We start from the raw sequence: 18,259 nt of genomic DNA, 5'->3' as shown, positions 1-18,259 counted from the left end.
CTATTGTTCCATTTATTGTCTTTATGTTTATTAGACATTTTTATTGTAAACTGCCCTGATGTTTGCCCAGAAGGTGGTATATCATTTTTAATAAACCATTAAACAAAGTATTTACCAGCGATTACCACAAGTCCCTATTTCCACATGTCTTGTATCTCTCCCCTCTGGTCACGCTTTTCTCTCTCTCCTGTCCCCCGACCCCACTCCGGTGCACTTTTTCAAAGTTATTTTTCCTTCCCCAGCCAGCAGTGATTCCTAGACACTGTTCATGCTGACCCAACAGCCTTCTGTCTGATGCAACTTCCTCTTTCTGTTCAGGCAAGAAGCATCAGTCAGAAGGCTATGAGGTTGGCATGAGCAGCGTGAATGAATCGCTGCTGGCTGGCTGGCTGAGACCTGTGCAAGGAAAAGGCTTTTAAAAGGTTCATGCTAATGATCACCACAAATGAAATTTAGGTGCTTATCTTGAAGAAAGGCAGGCTGCCACATGAAATCCTGGGTGCCGGTGTTCAATTTTTCAGTGCTGTGGCAATCTGGTGTTAAGAACTTCAATCAGAGTTTTAGAATATATGCAACACAGGCAAAAAAAAAAAAAACCAAAAACATTTGGTAGACATTGGTGCTCATTTTCAAAGCACATAGACTTAAAAGTTCCATAGTAACATATGTAACTGTAAGTCTATGTGCTTTGAAAATGAGCTTCCTGGTCCCTTAACATTTTGTCTACAGTTCTGTACTTCTAAAGTTAATAACAAGTTATCAGCTTTTGCCCTTTTCAAATCTTTGATGTTTTTCTGAAGAGTTTGCATTTTCAGTGCTTAAGAGAAGCACATATGCTTCCTGAGCCTCCAACAAGATTAACAACTCTCCCTATACGTTCTGCACATCTCTAGCAGTGTGCACCTATTTTATTAATTATTAGGATTTATTCACTCAAGGCAGTGTACAGCAATAACAATCTGGACATAGGTAGTAGACAATTTCACCAGAAAAAAAATCTCAAGTAACAGTAAACATTATGCAATAGTATGGTGCTTATGATGTCAAAACAACAAAATATTTTAATAGACAGCATAAGGTATAAGTAAAAGTAGATCCCATCAATATGATAGAGTAACAGGAGTTAGATACAATACAATACAATGTTTATTCTTATATTCTGTAATCTTGGTTCTATGTGGATCACAATAAAAGAAGCTAGCCATTGCTAGGATATACAATAAAATACAAGTACAGTGTCTTTAATAAAAGGAGTAGTGTTATCAAACTGTTTAGCATGACGTGGAGGGGCATAATCGAAAGGGGGCGCCCAAGTTTTCCTGAGGACGTCCTCGCAGGGTGTCCCGGTGAAGGGGCGGGGAAACCCATATTATCGAAACAAGATGGGCATCCATCTTTTGTTTCGATAATATGATCAGGGACGCCCAAATCACGAAATTTAGGTCGACCTTAGTCGTCCTCGATTTTCGGCGATAATGGAAATCGAGGACGCCCATCTCAGAAACGACCAAATCCAAGCCATTTGGTCATGGGAGGAGCCAGCATTCGTAGTGCACTGGACCCCCTGACATGCCAAGACACCAACCGGATGTTGGTGGACGCTCCAGTGCATTTGCCCCTGGTGCCGAACCTGTTGGTTCAGGGTTCGCTGTCTATGGAGGATCCCTGCCGATTTGGTCTTACGGCCTGGCTATTGAGAGGGTGCAATTTAGAGACAAGTGCTACTCTAATAAGGTTATCTCCACTCTTGCAGGCCCGCAAGCGGTCCACTTCCGCAGCTTATGCTCGGATCTGGCGCAAATTTGAGGTGTGGGGTGTTTCAAAGGCGATCACACCCATGCGGGCTACAGTCTCGACAGTGCTGGTCTTTTTTGCAGGAGGGCTTACAAAAAGGCCTGGCTTACAATTCCCTGCGGTGCAAGTGGCAGCATTATCTTGCTATCGAGGAAAAGTCGCTGGCTTGCCCCTTGCTGCTCATCCGGACATTGCATGATTTCTCAGAGGGGTGCTTAGGCTCCGTCCTCCCGTCCGGTTGCCCTGTCCGGTCTGGAACCTGGGGGCTGGTGTTGAAGGCTGTTCAGTGTTCGCCCTTCGAGCTGCTTAAGTGAGCTTTGGAGAAGGATGTGACTCTCAAGACAGTCTTTTGGTGGCCATTACATCAGCTAGACATGTGTCTGAGCTGCAGGCGCTGTCCTGTCGGGACCCTTTTCTGCAATTCTTGGAGTCTGGAGTAACGGTACGTATGGTGCCTTCCTTCCTGACTAAAGTGGTTTCAGCATTTCACCTGAACCAGCCCATTTTTCTTCCTTCCTTTTCTAGGGAAGAGTTCCCGGACTCCTTTGGGCAGTTACATCTTTTGGATGTCCGCAGGGCGCTGTTGCAGTATCTACAGATGTCAAATGGCTTCAGGATTTCTGATCGCTTTTTTGTCTTGTCAGGTCCTCGGCGTGGAGGCATGGCGTCTAAGGCCACTATAGCCCATTGGCTCAAGGAAGTCATTTTTTCTGCGTATCTGCTTTCAGGTCGGTCTCCGCCTAAGGCGTTTAAGGCGCATTCCACGAGAGCTATTTCCTCCTCGTGGGCTGAAACGGGTGCACTCTCTCTTCAAGAGATCTATAGTGCGGCTACTTGGGCTTCTCAGCTCTCTTTTGTCTGACATTACAGGCTGGATGTTGCAGCGAAGCAGGACGCGATTTTTGGAGCACAAGTGCTTGCTCGCGGTGTGGCCTGTTCCCACCCTAAGTAGGGATTGCTTTTGTACATCCTATCAGTTAATGGATTCATCTGCTGCTGATGACAAGGAAGGGAAAATTAGTTTCTTACCTTGGTAATTTTCTTTCCTTTAGTCACAGGAGATGAATCCATGATCCCTCCCTGTCTGGTATTGTTTTTTGGTTCAGATCTTTCATGCAGATATAAATCTCATTGGGAGAAGTTGGAAACCAGTTCTTAGAATTTCTACATGCTGTTCTACTACAGGAGGTTGAGATCGTCCCTCCTTTGTATGGTTATTGCTCCTGTTCTGGGGCGTTTGTTCGCTGTGAGGAAAGTTTATGTTATTATACCTTTATGGTTCACCCTGCTTTGGAAATCTCAAATACTGAAGGCAGTTGGGGGCTAGCCGGCCAAGGGTCACTGTGGTTTTTCAGTGTTCTCTATCTCCACCTGCTGGTAGGCGGATACAACCCATCAGTTAATGGATTCATCTGCTGTGACTAAAGGAAAGAAAATTACCAAGGTAAGAACCTAATTTTCCCATATTTGTGTTTATATATTGTATATCAAATACATAAAGTAAATATAACATGAAATAAATATAATACAAATATCCCACACATATAATAAATGAGTAAAAATATATAATATAATAATGGTGTTCATTATATTTATTTTATCTATTTAGCATAAAATATGCAAACGAACACCATTATTATATTATATATTTTTAGTCATTTATTATATGTGTGGGATATTTGTGTTATATTTATTTCATGTTATATTTACTTTATGTATTTGATATACAGTATATAATGTGTATATAGTAATTTTTTCAAATTACTATTTTTTGTTATATCTGCATTATGTTTTTAAACATCATTTTATTTGTTTTGTAGCCCCTGAAGCAGCCCTGCTGGGCGAAACACGGCCTGTGTCGGGCTGTTTTGTATATAATTTTTAATATTCATTAATAAATTACATTTTTCTCATTACGATCTGCTTTGTTGATTTTCTGTTTCAACAAGTTTGAGCCATGAGGTGTCCAAACTCTTTAAACGAAGACTGTGTGGCTCAAACTCACTAAAGCAATATGGTGCCAGGAGAAAATGGAATAGCTACCCTGGAAGGGGCACCGGTAGCATTGCATCTCCAGAAAAGGTGACAAGAGGAAGAGTGTTTTCTCTTGCAGGCATATTGTATGGTGACGACATCCAGTGGATCCAGTGTGCTGGGCTCTCTATACCTTTAAAAGGCTTCTCTTGTCTTGTCCTGAGCAAGCATGGGCATTCCCACGCTTGGTAGATCTCCTCCTCCCCGCAGTATGCTTTATTCTATGCTTCCAAATGGTTGCAGCTCTCCTCCTCTCCAACATTCAATGAATTAAAAGCAACTTAACACCTGAATGAGAAAAAAAAATAGAAGCTACACAACGAGGGTCAGTGCATGGCTGCAGTAGACCCTTTGCTAGCTCCAGGTGTTTCCCCCTCTTCAGCTCAGTTTAGGTACCACCACGGGAACCACCACAGACACAACAGCTTCAGTATCCCTCCTGCCTGACCATTTGTAGTTAACATACCGGTGGCAGCATCTTCAAGAGACCACACAGCCTGCAACCGTGGAACCATTGCTCCACTCCCACACTAAGCAAGCTTGTGGTGGGCCTGGCAGCAGCTTTCTCAAAAGAATCACAATCCAGCTGCAATGATCACGCTCCCATCCCCATACTCTCACAGGTTCTAGCACTGTCACTGGCAACTCAAACCAGCTCCCTAAGGCTGTTGAGACTCAGGTAGACTGTAGAATGCTGGGAGCCCATTCTAAGGAGCACAAAAAGGCCAAGGAGACGAGCAAGCACTCTTGACCCGGAGAGAAATAGCCATGTAATTAGGGTTACCATATGTCCGGATTTCCCCGGACATGTCCTCTTTTTGAGGACATGTCGGGGGCGTCCGGCGGATTTTGCCCGCCCGCCCGACTGTTTGTCCGGATTTCTGGACAAACGGGCGGGCAGGCGAGCGGCGCCATGGGTCTCCCCTCCCCTTACTTACTATCTGCCCTGGTGATCTAGTGACCTCTTTGGGGCAGGAAAGAGCCCCCTTTTTCCTGCCCGGAGTGCTGCCTGCCCTTGCCCTGCATCCTTCTCAGTCTCAGCTCGGGATTCAAAATGGTCACCAAGAGTTGAAGCAGCCTCGCGAGACTTCAACTCTTGGCGGCCATTTTGAATCCCGAGCCGAGACCGAGAAGGATGCAGGGCAAGGCAGCGTTCCGGGCAGGAAAGAGGGGGCTCTTTCCTGCCCCGAAGAGGTCACTAGACCACCAGGGCAGTAGATGGGGAGGGGAGGGGAATATGTGACAAGGGGGAGGGGAGGTGACGGGGGCAGGGGGTGGGGTGAGAGCGAGAAAGGGCGGGGCGAGGATCCGAAAGGGACGTGGTGTGGGAGGGGCAGGGGGCATGGTGTGGGCGGAGCAGGGGTGTGACATGTCCTCTTTTTCAGAGGACAAAATATGGTAACCCTACCTGTAATGTCTGAGATCGCTCACCCGATGCCTCTTGTCCCAAGGATCACAATCCATGCCACTTCTCAGATCATATGTCTGCAGCTCTGTTTACTGTGTCTGGAGCTCTTCCTGCCCTGCCTGCCAGTTCCAACACACACAGTGACTTCCTGCAGCTGCTACACAGATTCATGCAGGACAGTGCCACCACCAATGCCTTACAGTTTACAATTTGTTCTCTTTTGGATTTCTACTTTGCACTCTTTCATGTTAAATGTTAGCTAACAAGTATTAGACTATTCTAATTTTTGTATAAATGTTAGCTGCCAAGCATTAGACCATTCTAATAATATTTGTAGATCACTTCTGTTGTCCACCCCCTCCAGCTTATTCATTCTGTTGCAAATCTTCATGTCATTTGCAAAAAAAGCAAACTTTTCCTACTAATCCTCCAGCAATATCACTCACGATGATGTTGAACAGAATTGGTCCCAGACCCAATCCTTGACGTACATCACTATTCACCTGTCTGTCTTCTGAGTGACTTCCATTTATCACCATCCTCTGTTGTCTTGTCAGTCAACCAGCTTCTAATCCAGTTCACCACCTTGGGTCCTATCCTCAGGCTGCTGAGTTTATTCATAAGCCTCCTATGAAGAACAATATCAAAGGTTTTGCTGAAATTCAAGTACACCACATCAGCACATGCCCTCAATCTAGTTCTCTAGTCACCCATTTGAAGATACTGCCCCCAAGTGGTAAAATATTAGGATCACCACCATAATTGTATGATAGGGCAGGAAGGTGCTTGGTGGGGCTGTGGCTTGGTCGTGCCTCAAAAAATGGATGTATACTTCCCATTTTACACTGGGAAGCCACATCTATAATAAAATATTCCTGTTGACTTTTTATGTTCCCCAATGTATGCACAAGTTCCTGCTTGTAGACTCTGGGTCTAAATTAAGGGGCAGGTGCTAAAGCCAGCAAGACCCCCTAAATCCCATCATCAGCATCCAGTGTCTTCCCCTTGACATCAGCAATTCCATCCCTGAATGACCTCTCTCCCCAGCTCTTATTGGGGGGGTCTCCATGGTATCTATTGGGGGGCAGGAGCAGTCCCCAGTTATTTCTGCCCTGTCTGGTACCCAGATTAAAATTGGTGCCTCTGACGTCTAGCAGTAGTCTTGTGGTACTAACACTAGGGACGAAGCTGACAAACAAGAGCTTTTTAAAAATCTAGATACACTATTTTCACCAACTCATGCTTGTCTATATATTTGTTAACCACTCTAAAGAAAAAAAGTTAGATTGGTAAGGCAAAACTTCTCTGTGCTAAATCCATGTTAGCTCTGGTATTTTTAGTTTTATTTTGGCTGTTTTTATTAGTGATAGTTTCTGTATTTGGATTGTAACCCAGGCCTCCATATGCTTCTTAGTTTCCTTTTGGGTTTTTTCCCCCCTAGATTTTTAATATTTTTATTATTGTAAACAGCTTGGATATTTGCTCACAGACAGTTTATAAAATAAAGTGAACTGTGAACCATGAGCCAATCAATATGACCAGTAACTTTGGCTCTTCAGAATAGTTTCTACCCTTTTAACTGACACCGAAGTCAGGCTCACCAGTTTACAGTTTCCTGGATCATTCTGAAGCCCTGTTCAAAAATGGGTGTTTATTGTTCACCTTCCAATCCTTAGATTCCATAGGTGATTGAATAAGAAATTACAGATTACTAGTAATTCATTTGCAGTTCCATTTTTGAATTCTTATGAGCTCTAGGGTATTTGCCATGTATTCTGATGATTTGTTGGTCTTGAGTTTTGTCAGTTTGTTCTATTGTATCTTTCTAGTTCACAGCTTCAGTTCCTCTGAATCATCACCTTCAAATATTTTTTCCGGCATAGTTATCTCCCCAATATCATCCTCAGTCAAGACTGAAGCAAGTAATTCATTTAGTTTTGGCTATCCTTATATCATAATATAACTTATTAGAAATGAAACTTTCCTGAGTGTCTCTAGTCTTTGTACTTTTGGAACAAGTAAAAAATCGATTTACTTCTACTCGTTCTACACCACTCAAGATTTTGTAAACCTCAGTCAAATCTCCCCTCATCCGTCTTGTTTCTAAGCTGAAGAGCCCTAACCTCTTTAGCTTTCTTCATTATGAGAGGAGTTCCATCCCCTTTCTCATTTTTGTCGCTCTTTTTTGAACCTTTTCTAATTCTGCTATATCATTTTTGAGATACAGCAACCATAATTGAACATAATACTCAAGGTGAGGTCGCACTATGGAGCGATACAGAGGCATTATAGTATTTTCGGTCTAATTCACCATCCCTTTCCTAATAATTCCTAGCATCCTGTTTGCTTTTAGGCCACTGCCGCCACCACACACTGAGCAGAAGATTTAAGTGTATTATCTACAATGACACCTAGATCTTTATCTTGGGTGATGACCACCCAAGGTGGACCCTAGCATCAGGTAACTATGATTTGGATTATTCTTTCCAATGTGCATCACTTTGCATTTGTCCGCATTTGAGGTCATGACATGGGCAGACCCTCTGTACACACATTGTTGGCCCTTGCCTTTAGGGGGTTTCTGTGGCCCGGATAATAAGGTTGCAGATACCAAAAAATTGATATAAACCATAGAGAGGTTCATAGGTAAGTTGGATGATTTGGTAGTCTTCATAGCTCTGATCCTGCCAGATACATGCTGAAGAAATAGAAGGGAAGACTTGTCATTTTGCAAATGACACAAAAATATCCAACAGAGTAAACAGTACAGTACACCAATGTCAAAGGGGTTAGGTAAAGTTTGTGAGACTCTCCAGCCAGGATGTATGTTTTCTTAGAGTTTATTAGTTTGGAAGATGCTACTATTTGCAACAATCTTTGGAAGATTTAATGGAATACTGGAATTTAGCCTATTTTTTGAATAGATGGCACCATTAAGATGGCAAGAACCCTTAGAATAAGGGTGTCTCATGGTATACCAGTGACTGAAGAGAGAATGCAAACAGCTTGAATAAAAAGCAGAGACATACAGAAGTCTTGATAGACTGATCCGGAAAAAATAAGGAAGGAACAGGAGTTGTGAAATATACAGCTTACTCTCAACCAAAATAGATGATTGTTGCCCAGTAGTTAAACTATATTTTAAATAGTTAACTACATTTTAAGTATATAACAACAATAAAATCTGAGTTGTATATATAAGTTCTTCTGCACTGCTTGCTTTAACACCCCAGCTAGTGCAGTTCTCTTGTGATGTAATATCTTTGGATCTGGAGCAAGTGATTGGATAAAATAAGAAAATGCATTGTGATTAGATAAAATGAGAAACTGTACTGTGACTGGATGGATAGGAAGTACTGTGATTGGGTAAAATGAGAAACAGCACTGGAATTGAATAGATAGGAAGGAAGCATTGAACATAAGAACATAAGCGTTGCCATACTGGGACAGACCAAAGGTCCATCAAGCCCAATATCCTGTTTACAACAGTGGGCAACCTAGGTCACAAGTACCTGGTAAGATCCCAAAACAGTAAAATAGAGTTTATGCTGCTTATCCTAGATATAAGCAGTGGATTTTCCCAAGTCCATCTTAAATAATTGCTTTTGGACTTTTAGGAAATTATCCAAAGCACAGACGGAAGAAAAAATGGCTAAAGATGTACATAAGTACATAAGCATCCATGCTGGGACAGACCAAAGGTCCATCGTGCCGAGCACCCTGTCACCGACAGCGGCCAAAAAAACCAAGTAATTTGTCCCGCCCATCGTAGAAATACTGTATTCCCTCGTGCATTCAATAACATTCTATAGCTTTTTCCTCCAGGAAGCCATCCAACCCTTTTTTGAAGTCCGCTAAGTTAGCCGCCTTAACCACCTTTTCCGGCGAATTCCAGAGTTTAACTACGCGTTGAGTGAAGAAACATTTCCTTCGATTCGTTTTAAATTTACCACACTGCAGCTTCATCACATGACGCTCCACATCACTCATTATCTTATAGACCTCTATCATATCTAAGAAAAGTTAGGAATGAAATTGTAAGACTGAAAGATGCTGAGAATGACTATGTGGAGAGTGATGTGGATAAAGTGAACGTGCTAAACAAACACTTCTCTTTGCTGTTCACTGAAGAAAATCCTAGAGAAGGACAGCGGTCAACTGCTGAGGGTATATCGTGGAATGAAGTGGATATTGCACCATTCATGGAAGAAAGCATTTATAAACAGCTTGAAAATCTGAAAGTGAACAAAACTATGAGGCTGGATGGGATACATCCCAGGATACTGAGGGAGCTCAAAGAAGTCCTGGCAGGATCTCTTGAGGATTTATTTAATAGATCTTTAGAGACAGGAGCTGGGATTGGAGATAAGATGATGTAATCCATCTTGACAAAAGCGGGGACAGGAAAGAAGTGGGAAACTACAGACCGATAAGCCTCATGTTGGTGGTAGGAAAAATAATGGAGTTGCTGCTGACAAAACAGTTAACTTTCTTGAAACCAACGGGTTGCAGGATCCGAGGCAACATGGCTTTACCAAAGGAAAATCCTACCAAATGAATCTGATTGATTTCTTTGACTGGGTGACCAAAGAACTGGATAAAGGACATGTGCTAGATGTATCTACATGGATCTCAGCAAAGCCTTCGATATGGTACCTCACAGAAGAATCATGAATAAGCTGAGAGGGCTGAACTTAGTACCCAAAGTGGTGAACTGGATTGGAAACTGGTTGACTAACAGGCAACAGAGGGTGGTGGTAAATGGAATCCGCTCAGAGGAAACGAAGGCAAGTAGTGGAGTGCCTCAGAATTCAATACTGGGGCCGATTCTGTTTAATATATTCGTGAGAGACATTGCTGAAGGATTAGAAGAAAAAGTTTACCTTTTGGGGATGATACGAAGGTAGCCAATAGAGTGGATACCCTGGAAGGAGTAGAAACCATGAGAAGAGATCTTCAAAAACTAGGAGTGGTCAGAGGTCTGGTAGTTAAAATTTAATCTCTAATCCCTAGCATAGTTTAAACCACAACAAACCCTAAAAACAAAAAACATTTCTATATAAAATAATACAAATGTGTGTAGGTGTCACATTCCCAGGCTATGAACAACCAGGCATGAACTCTGGAACAACGTGAGCCCTTGGCCTACTATCGTCGAGCGGCAGCAGGAGGCAAAACCCTCCAAGCAAGACTGGGTAGGATTCAGGATGCACTTGGCTGGAGTCATTTACTGGAACAAGCTTGGCTTGACTGGAACCAGATACTGGAACAAGCTTGGCTTGACTGGAACCATATGCTGGAACAGACTTGGCTGGACTGGAACAAGCTTGGCTTGACTGGAACCAGATACTGGAACAGATTTGGCTGGACTGGAATGGGATTCAGGATACTCAGGCAGGATACAGGATTTACAAGCAAGCTTGGCAGAAACTGGATTCAGGATACACAGACAAGGCAGACACAAGCAGGGTAGGGCTGAAGCTAGGGACAACCAGGGTAAAGACAGACAAGCATGGACAGAAACTAAAAGGTGTATCTTTAAAGCAGTCAGGCGCACAAAGCTCCACAGACTGCTGTGGAACCCCGTAAGTCCAAGTGCCTCCAAGATGAGCCTCTAAGACACACAGGGCAGAAGCAGACAGTAGGGACTGAAGCTAAGACACAGGACAAATACAAACAAGGCACTGAAGCTGAGACACAAGATACAAAGCTAACAAGCACAGATAGACAACTGAACAAAGGCTAAGCACAGGTAGAAAGGACTAGAACAAGCAAGGCAGACTAGGCAGGATACAAAGCTGATAAACACGGACAAACAGCAGAACAATGGCTTAAGCTCAGGTGGAAGGGACTAGAACTAGCAAGACAGACTAGGCAGGATGCACAGAAGTTCACACAGGCTAAAACAAGGCAGAAGTGCTACTGTACACAGACTGACCTGGGGACCTTTGGCGTTGCAAAGGCAAACTAGAAAGTTCCCAGCTGGTTAAGGCAATCTCACAGCCGAGATCACCAGTAAGGGTGAGGCATAATACCAAAAATCCCAAGCAAGTCTGGAAGGCTGGAAGATCCGGACCGGACTGGAATGATTTCTGGAACATGCTTGAGAAACAGGAACAAGACAGTCCATAGCAACTACAGGGTCCGGCCACCAGGGGGCAAAGTGAGCACAGACATGTAAAATAGTCACAATTGTGACAGTAGGCTGGCAATGGATTAGCAAACATGAAAAAATATTTATTATAAAAAAACTATATATATATATGTTCAATTCTTTTAGCTGAATATTCAGTGCTTCTTATACACACCTTATACATATTACCACAAGTTGTAACGCAAAAAAAAATATATATATATATACTTATCTGGAGCAAAGTTTCAGTGTTCACATTATCACAGATGACCCCAAACCAAAGTTTGCTAATCCATTTCCAGCCAACACACATTTCTATTATTTTATATAGAAACTAGGAAAAAAGGCCCGTTTTCCTCGGAGTGTGTATGTTTGAGAGAGTGTGTGTGAGAGTGACTGTGTAAGAGAGAGAGAGAGTGAATGTGTGAGTGTGTGTGTGTGTGTGTGTGACAGAGAAAGAGTGAGACTGGGTGCGAGTGTGTCTGTGAGAGGGAGAGAGTGTGTGTGAGAATGAGAGTGTGTTCCAGGGTCGTCCCTCCCCCTCCCTCCCAGTTCCAGGGTTTTGCTCCCCCCTCCCTCTCAGGGTCATCCCCCTCCCCCACTCCCTCCCAGTTCCAGGGCCTCCCCTACCTCCCAGTTCCAGGGTCGGCCTCCCCCCCTCCCTCCGTCACTTTTGGGGGCATACTTTACTGCAACGTCCCTGCCTCACCCTGTACTCTCATCTGACAGGATTCTGTGCTCTCTGCTTGGCTCTCTCATTCTCTCCTCACTTAAAAAAAAATCTGTGAACCATAAAATTTATTTTAAACAAAGAATTTGCGGAGAGCAGTGGCGTACCAAGGGGGGGCGGTGGGTGCGGTCCGCCCCGGGTGCACGCCGCTGGGGGGGGGGGTGCCGCGCGCCTGTCCGCTACATTCGTTCTGTGCTCCCTCTGCCCCGGAACAGGCCAGAAGAATGCTAGGCTGCATAGAGAGGGGTATAACCAGAAGAAGAAAGGAGGTGTTGATGTCCCTGTACAAGTCGTTGGTGAGGCCCCATTTGGAGTCTTGTGTTCAGTTTTTGGAGGCCATATCTTGTTAAGGACATAAAAAGACGTCAGGTTTCCCGGCGAACCTCTGGATAGTGAGCCCTTGGACCACTGCCGAGAGGCAGCAGTGGCAGGATAATCACCCAAACACAAGACAAGGCAAACGGAACTGGAACACAGTGGACTGGAGCAAGACTTCACCTACACTTAGCCGCCCTTCACCAGGAGTTGAGCTCCTGGCTGCTAGCGGCCGGCAGGACTTACCGGACAGGACAGGAAGGCAGAACTGCAGACACAGCAGCCGGCTGACAAGCAGCAGGTCACACTAGAAACACGCTGGGGTCCCAAGTAGGCAGCAGGCAGATGAATAATCCAACAACAAGCCGGGTCTTGGCAGGCAGCAGGCAGTTGAATAATCCAACAACAAGCCGGGTCTGGGCAGGCAGCAGGCAGGAGAATAATCCAGGAGACAAGCAAGGTCAAAGACACAAAAGGGAAAAAATAGCACAGACGCACTGCAACAACTCTCACCAAAGGAAACACCTCTGAGGATCTCTGTTGCAAGGCAAACTAGAGACCTACCAAGGTGGTTAATAAAGGCAGCCTACAAGGGAGTTCACTAAGTACGGGTACTGCTTGGTTCCAAAAAACTCCCAAAACACTCTGGAAGGCTGGAAGATCCGGACCAGCATATCTTCTGGAACATGGGAAACGGTAAGCCATCAGTTCCCAGCACCCGCCAGGTTTAACCACCGGGGGCCAAGTAACCTGGGCACAACCGTGACAGTACCTCCCCCTTAAGGCCTTCCTAGACTTCTCAGGGGGTCTGGATTTCCTTGGATCCTCTTGGTGGACTCGGCTGACAAGTTTAGGCGTGTCCCCAATGTCCATAGCATTAGGTGCAGGACGTGAGATGGCCGGTTGAGGGCGAGACGGGGCTTGGTCTACAGAGCTGGTTTGAATGCCCAGCGCTGGAGTAGAGCTACAGACCATGGTTTGCTGCGACCTAGTCCTCTGATTCTTAGATCTCTGGTTCTCTGAATTGTCCTGAAGCTTAGGGCCTGAGGTGGGCTTCTTACGTAAGGTGCGGGACCATCGGCCCCAAGGCATCATCTTAGAACTCCTGCTGGCTGGACCCTGGGGCCCGGGCACATTACCAAGTTCCGCTTGGCACTGGCTGATCGTGGGTAAAGCACATGCGCAGGTCATTCCCCTCGTAACAGTTGTAGAGTCCTGGGAGTCACTAATATCCGTCCGTGCATCTGAGTCCTGGTCCGGCTGTTCACCGACCACACTATCGGTGTCAGGGAATAAACAAAGTTTTCGGCACGACTCGCCCCAGTCCACGATCTCACCCTTTCCCCAGTCCAGGACCGGATTGTGTCTCTGTAGCCAGGGAAGATCCAAAACAATGGGCTGTACTGCTGAGGGAAGGACATATAGAGAGATATCCTCCCTGTGATCGCCAATCTGTAAGCTCACGGGAATCGTGAGTGTTTACATACCCTTGAATACTTCCATACACTGAAAAGAGTGGGATGGTCTTAGGTAGTTCTTGTGTGGGAATGTTAAGTTGCTGGACCAGAGGCGCGGTTATAAAGCTTCCACCCGCCCCAGAGTCCAGAAAGACCTCAGTATGCTCCTGTCTGTGACCTAGGTCGAGTACCGCTGGCATTAGGAACTGGGTACGCAGGAGGTTAGAAGATTGGCTTATTACTGTGCCTGCAGTCAAACCTGGCCCTAAGGAACCGGGTTTCTGTGGACAGTTGACTGTGTAGTGTCCCGTCTCCCCACAATACAAGCAGAGATTGCGGGTCCGACGCCTCTGTTTTTCTTGAATCGTGAGAGGGGTATGACCTAATTGCATGGGTTCTGGTGGTTGCGGGGGAACCTCCTGCGGACGAGGAGTCGGTGGTAAAACTTGATGGCTCGGCGTCTTCATACCTATCTTTTCTATGGCACGCCGTTCTTTGCCACGCTCCTGGAATCGAATATCAATCATAGTACAGATCTTGATAAGCTCATCGAACCTGGTGGGGAGTTCATGTCCTGCCAGTTCATCCTTAATCTGCGGTGCCAACCCCTGCCAAAATGTCGCGATCAAACTTTCATTGTTCTAAGCTAATTCAGAGGCTAAAGTGCGGAACCTAATTGCATAGTCACCCAGGGTCTGCGTACCTTGCTTGAGTCTCAAGAGTGCAGAAGTAACTTTCCCAGGTTCTTCAAAAACTCGTTTAAACTAATCCAGGAACCCTTGGAGGTCATGAAGCACCGGAGCGTCCTTCTCCCAAAGAGGGGACACCCAAGCTAATGCTTGACCGGACAACAGAGACATAATGTAAGCTATCCGGGTTCTCTCCGTGGGGAAATCCTGGGACTGGAGCTAAAAAATTATTTCACACTGGTTGAGAAACCCTCTACAGTCTCTGGGATTACCGTCATATCTCGGTGGTGAGTTAAGACGGATACCTGTCGTGACCGAACCCCTAGCCGGTACCGCATCTGCAAGGGGCAGCACCAAACCTTGCAGCGTTCCCGGTCCCGGGCACTTGCCCTGCACATATATCTGTAATCGATCCATCTGGAGAGTCATGTCCCTGGCGAGTCCCTCTATACGTGGGTTCAAATCATCAAAAAGTTTGCAACAATGAGCCATTTGTCTCTGTAGCTCCCTAACAGCGGGTGACTCTTCCGAGCTCATGGCCTTGCAATCTGTGAGGTTTCCCGGTGAACCCGTGGAAAGTGAGCCCTTGGACCACTGCCGAGAGGCGGCAGTGGCAGGAGAATCACCCAAACAAAAGACAAGGCAAACGGAACTGGAACACAGTGGACTGGAGCAAGACTTCACCTACACTTAGCTGCCTTTCACCAGGAGTTGAGCTCCTGGCTGTAGGCAGCCGGCAGGATTTACCGGACAGGACGGCAGAACTGCAGACACAGCAGCCGGCTGACAAGCAGCAGGTCACACTAGAAACACGCTGGGGTCCCAAGTAGGCAGCAGGCAGACGAATAGTCCAGAAACAAGCCGGGTCTGGGCAGGCAGCAGGCAGGAGAATAATCCAACAACAAGCCGGGTCTGGGCAGGCAGCAGGCAGAAGAATAATCCAGAAACAAGCCGGGTCTGGGCAGGCAGGAGAATAATCCAGGAGACAAGCAGGGTCAAAGACACAAAAGGGAAAAAATAGCACAGACACACTGCAACAACTCTCACCAAAGGAAACACCTCTGAGGACCTCTGTTGCAAGGCAAACTAGAGACCTACCCAGGTGGTTAATAAAGGCAACCTACAAGGGAGTTCACTAAGTACGGGTACTGCTTGGTTCCAAAAAACTCCCAAAACACTCTGGAAGGCTGGAAGATCCGGACTGGACCAGCATATCTTCTGGAACATGGGAAACGGTAAGCCATCAGTTCCCAGCACCCGCCAGGTTTAACCACCGGGGGCCAAGGTGTCGGTAAGCAAGGAACCTGGGCACAACCATGACAAAAGACTTGTAGCAACGAAAATGGTATGGGGTTTGCATCACAAATCGTATGAGGAGAGACTTGAGGACCTGAACATGTATTCCCAGGATGAAAGGAGAGACGGGATGATATGATATAGGCCTTCAAATATTTGAAAGGTATTAATCTACAAACAAATCTTTTCCAGAGACGGGAAGGTGGTAGAACTAGAGGACATGAATTAAGGTTGCAGGGGGGCTGATTTGGGAATTGTGTCAGGAAGTACTTTTTCACAGAGAGGGTGGTAGATACCTGGAATGCCCTCCTGTGGGACGCGGTGGAGATGAAAACAGTAACAGAATTCAAAAATGTGTGGAATAAACGCAAAGGAATCCTGTATAGAAGGCATAAAACCAAACAAACTTAGCAGTGATTAGGTGGCACACCAGTAATTGGAAATCAAAGCCAATGTTGAGCAGACTTCTATGGTCTGTACCCTGATCATGGCTGGACAGATTCAGCTTCAGTAGCTGGAGAACAAGGCCAGTGCTGGGCAGACTTCTACGGTATGTGCTCTGAAAATGGCAAGGACAAATCAAGATCAAGTATACACAGTGCTTTTTTTGTGCCGGTACGCAACGGTACGGTGTACCGGCACCTTTTTCTCCTCCTGTCCTCCCCTCCCATTATTTTCAGCGATTCTCCACCTCTCCCCTGCCCTCCCATCGACATGCAGCGATTTTCCATCTCTCCCCTGCCCTCATCTCTCCCATATCCAACCATTCTTCGTCCCCCAGCCGTCCTCTTTCACTGCCTGCCAGCCAGCGTCGGACTCAGAGGCGAACGGTGCAGGCAGCGATTGGCTGGCAGCATCATAGCTTCCCTCTGCAAGTCCTGCCTACAACTTCCTGTTTACACATAGGCGGGACTTGCAGCGGGAAGCTACGACGCTGCCAGCCAATCGCTGCCTGCACCGTTCGCCTCTGAGTCCGACGCTGGCTGGTAGGCAGTGAAAGAGGACGGCTGGGGGACGAAGAATTGCTGGATATGGGAGAGGTGAGGGCAGAGGAGGGACGGAAAATCGCTGCACGTCGATGGGAGGGCAGGGGAGAGGCGGAGAATCGCTGGAAATAATGGGAGGGAAGGGCAGGGGAGAGGGAATTGCTGGACATGGGATAGGATGGGAGGGGAGGGAAGGGCAGGGGAGAGAGAATTGCTGGACATGGGATGGGAGGGAAGGGCAAGGGAGAGAGAATTGCTGGACATGAGATGGGATGGAAGGGAAGGGAGAGAGAATTGCTGGACGGGAAGGGCAGGGGAGAGAGAATTGCTGGACATGGGATGGGAAGGAAGGGCAGGGGAGAGAAAATTGCTGGACATGGGATGGGATGGTAGAGAAGGGCAGGGGGGAGAGAATTGCTGGACATGGGATGGGATGGAAGGGCAGGGCAGGGTAGAGAGAATTGCTGGACATGGGATGGGATGGGAGGGAAGGGCAGGGGAGAGAGAATTGCTGGACATGGGATGGGAGCGAAGGGCAGGGAAGAGAGAATTGCTGGAAATCAATGGGATGGGAGGGAAGGGCAGGGGAGAGAGAATTGTTGGACATTGATGGGAGGGCAGGGATGAGATAATTGCTGGACATGGAGGGGAGAGAGGAGAATCGCTGGACGGGGAGGGGAGGACAGGGAAGAGAGAATTGCTGGACATGGATGAGAGGGGAGAGGAGAAATGCTAGAAATGGATGGAGAGGAGAGCAGGAGATAGAGGAGAATTGCTGGACATGGATGGCTTTAAAGAAGATACCTTAGATACAAAGAATTGTGCTAGTGAATTGACAGAGGGAGATATGGTGTTTTCAGAGGACTGCTTAGAACATTAGAAACAGTTTCCTACCATAATTCGATGGAATCTGAAAGCCCTACCCGTTAAGATATCCGTGAAGTCAGAGGGGCATAGGAGGCAGGAGTGGTCTCCATTCATTCCAGTGGCTGCTACTGTTAAATTGTCACCGCCCAACCACTAGCAGTAATACCATGAGACTACCGCTAGGGATGGTCAGATGTTATTTTAACAGCGGAAGTTGCCAGGGCAGGAGCCAGTTCAGATTCCTCCTGCCTCCTACATTCTCCAGACCCGCCCAGTGAGTCAGGGTCCTAGAGTGGGTAGGAGGCAGTGCTGTCCTTTAACTTTTGGTTATCTTAAGGGATGAGGTTTCAGTGGAGGGAGGGGGGGGGGGGGGGGGGGAGTATAACATTTATGCTTTGACTAGAAAGGTGTTAGGCTTGAGATTCCCACAGGGTGGTACTCTGTTTTAAACATTTCTGTACCCCAGTCAGGGCTGAGAGGTTTGTGGGTGACTTCTATCCAGGCTCAAAGCCTCTGATTCAAGCTGTAAGGATCACTTAAAGTATACAGC

General features: G+C 46.3%; 1 protein-coding gene and 1 long non-coding RNA gene across 2 annotated transcripts in view; one reads left to right on the top strand and one right to left on the bottom strand.

The window, feature by feature from the left end:
• The window catches only part of ANKRD45 (ankyrin repeat domain 45), a 137,343-nt gene that overhangs the window by 80,700 nt on the left and 38,384 nt on the right, over window positions 1–18,259 (top strand). The window lies entirely within an intron of this gene.
• LOC115472300 overlaps window positions 1–18,259 on the bottom strand; it is a 39,620-nt gene that overhangs the window by 1,049 nt on the left and 20,312 nt on the right. The gene's annotated exons all lie outside the window — the stretch shown is intronic.

Source organism: Microcaecilia unicolor, chromosome 6 (genome assembly GCF_901765095.1).
Source record: "Microcaecilia unicolor chromosome 6, aMicUni1.1, whole genome shotgun sequence".
Lineage (NCBI taxonomy): Eukaryota > Metazoa > Chordata > Amphibia > Gymnophiona > Siphonopidae > Microcaecilia > Microcaecilia unicolor.
This window is presented reverse-complemented; position numbering and strand designations above follow the sequence as displayed.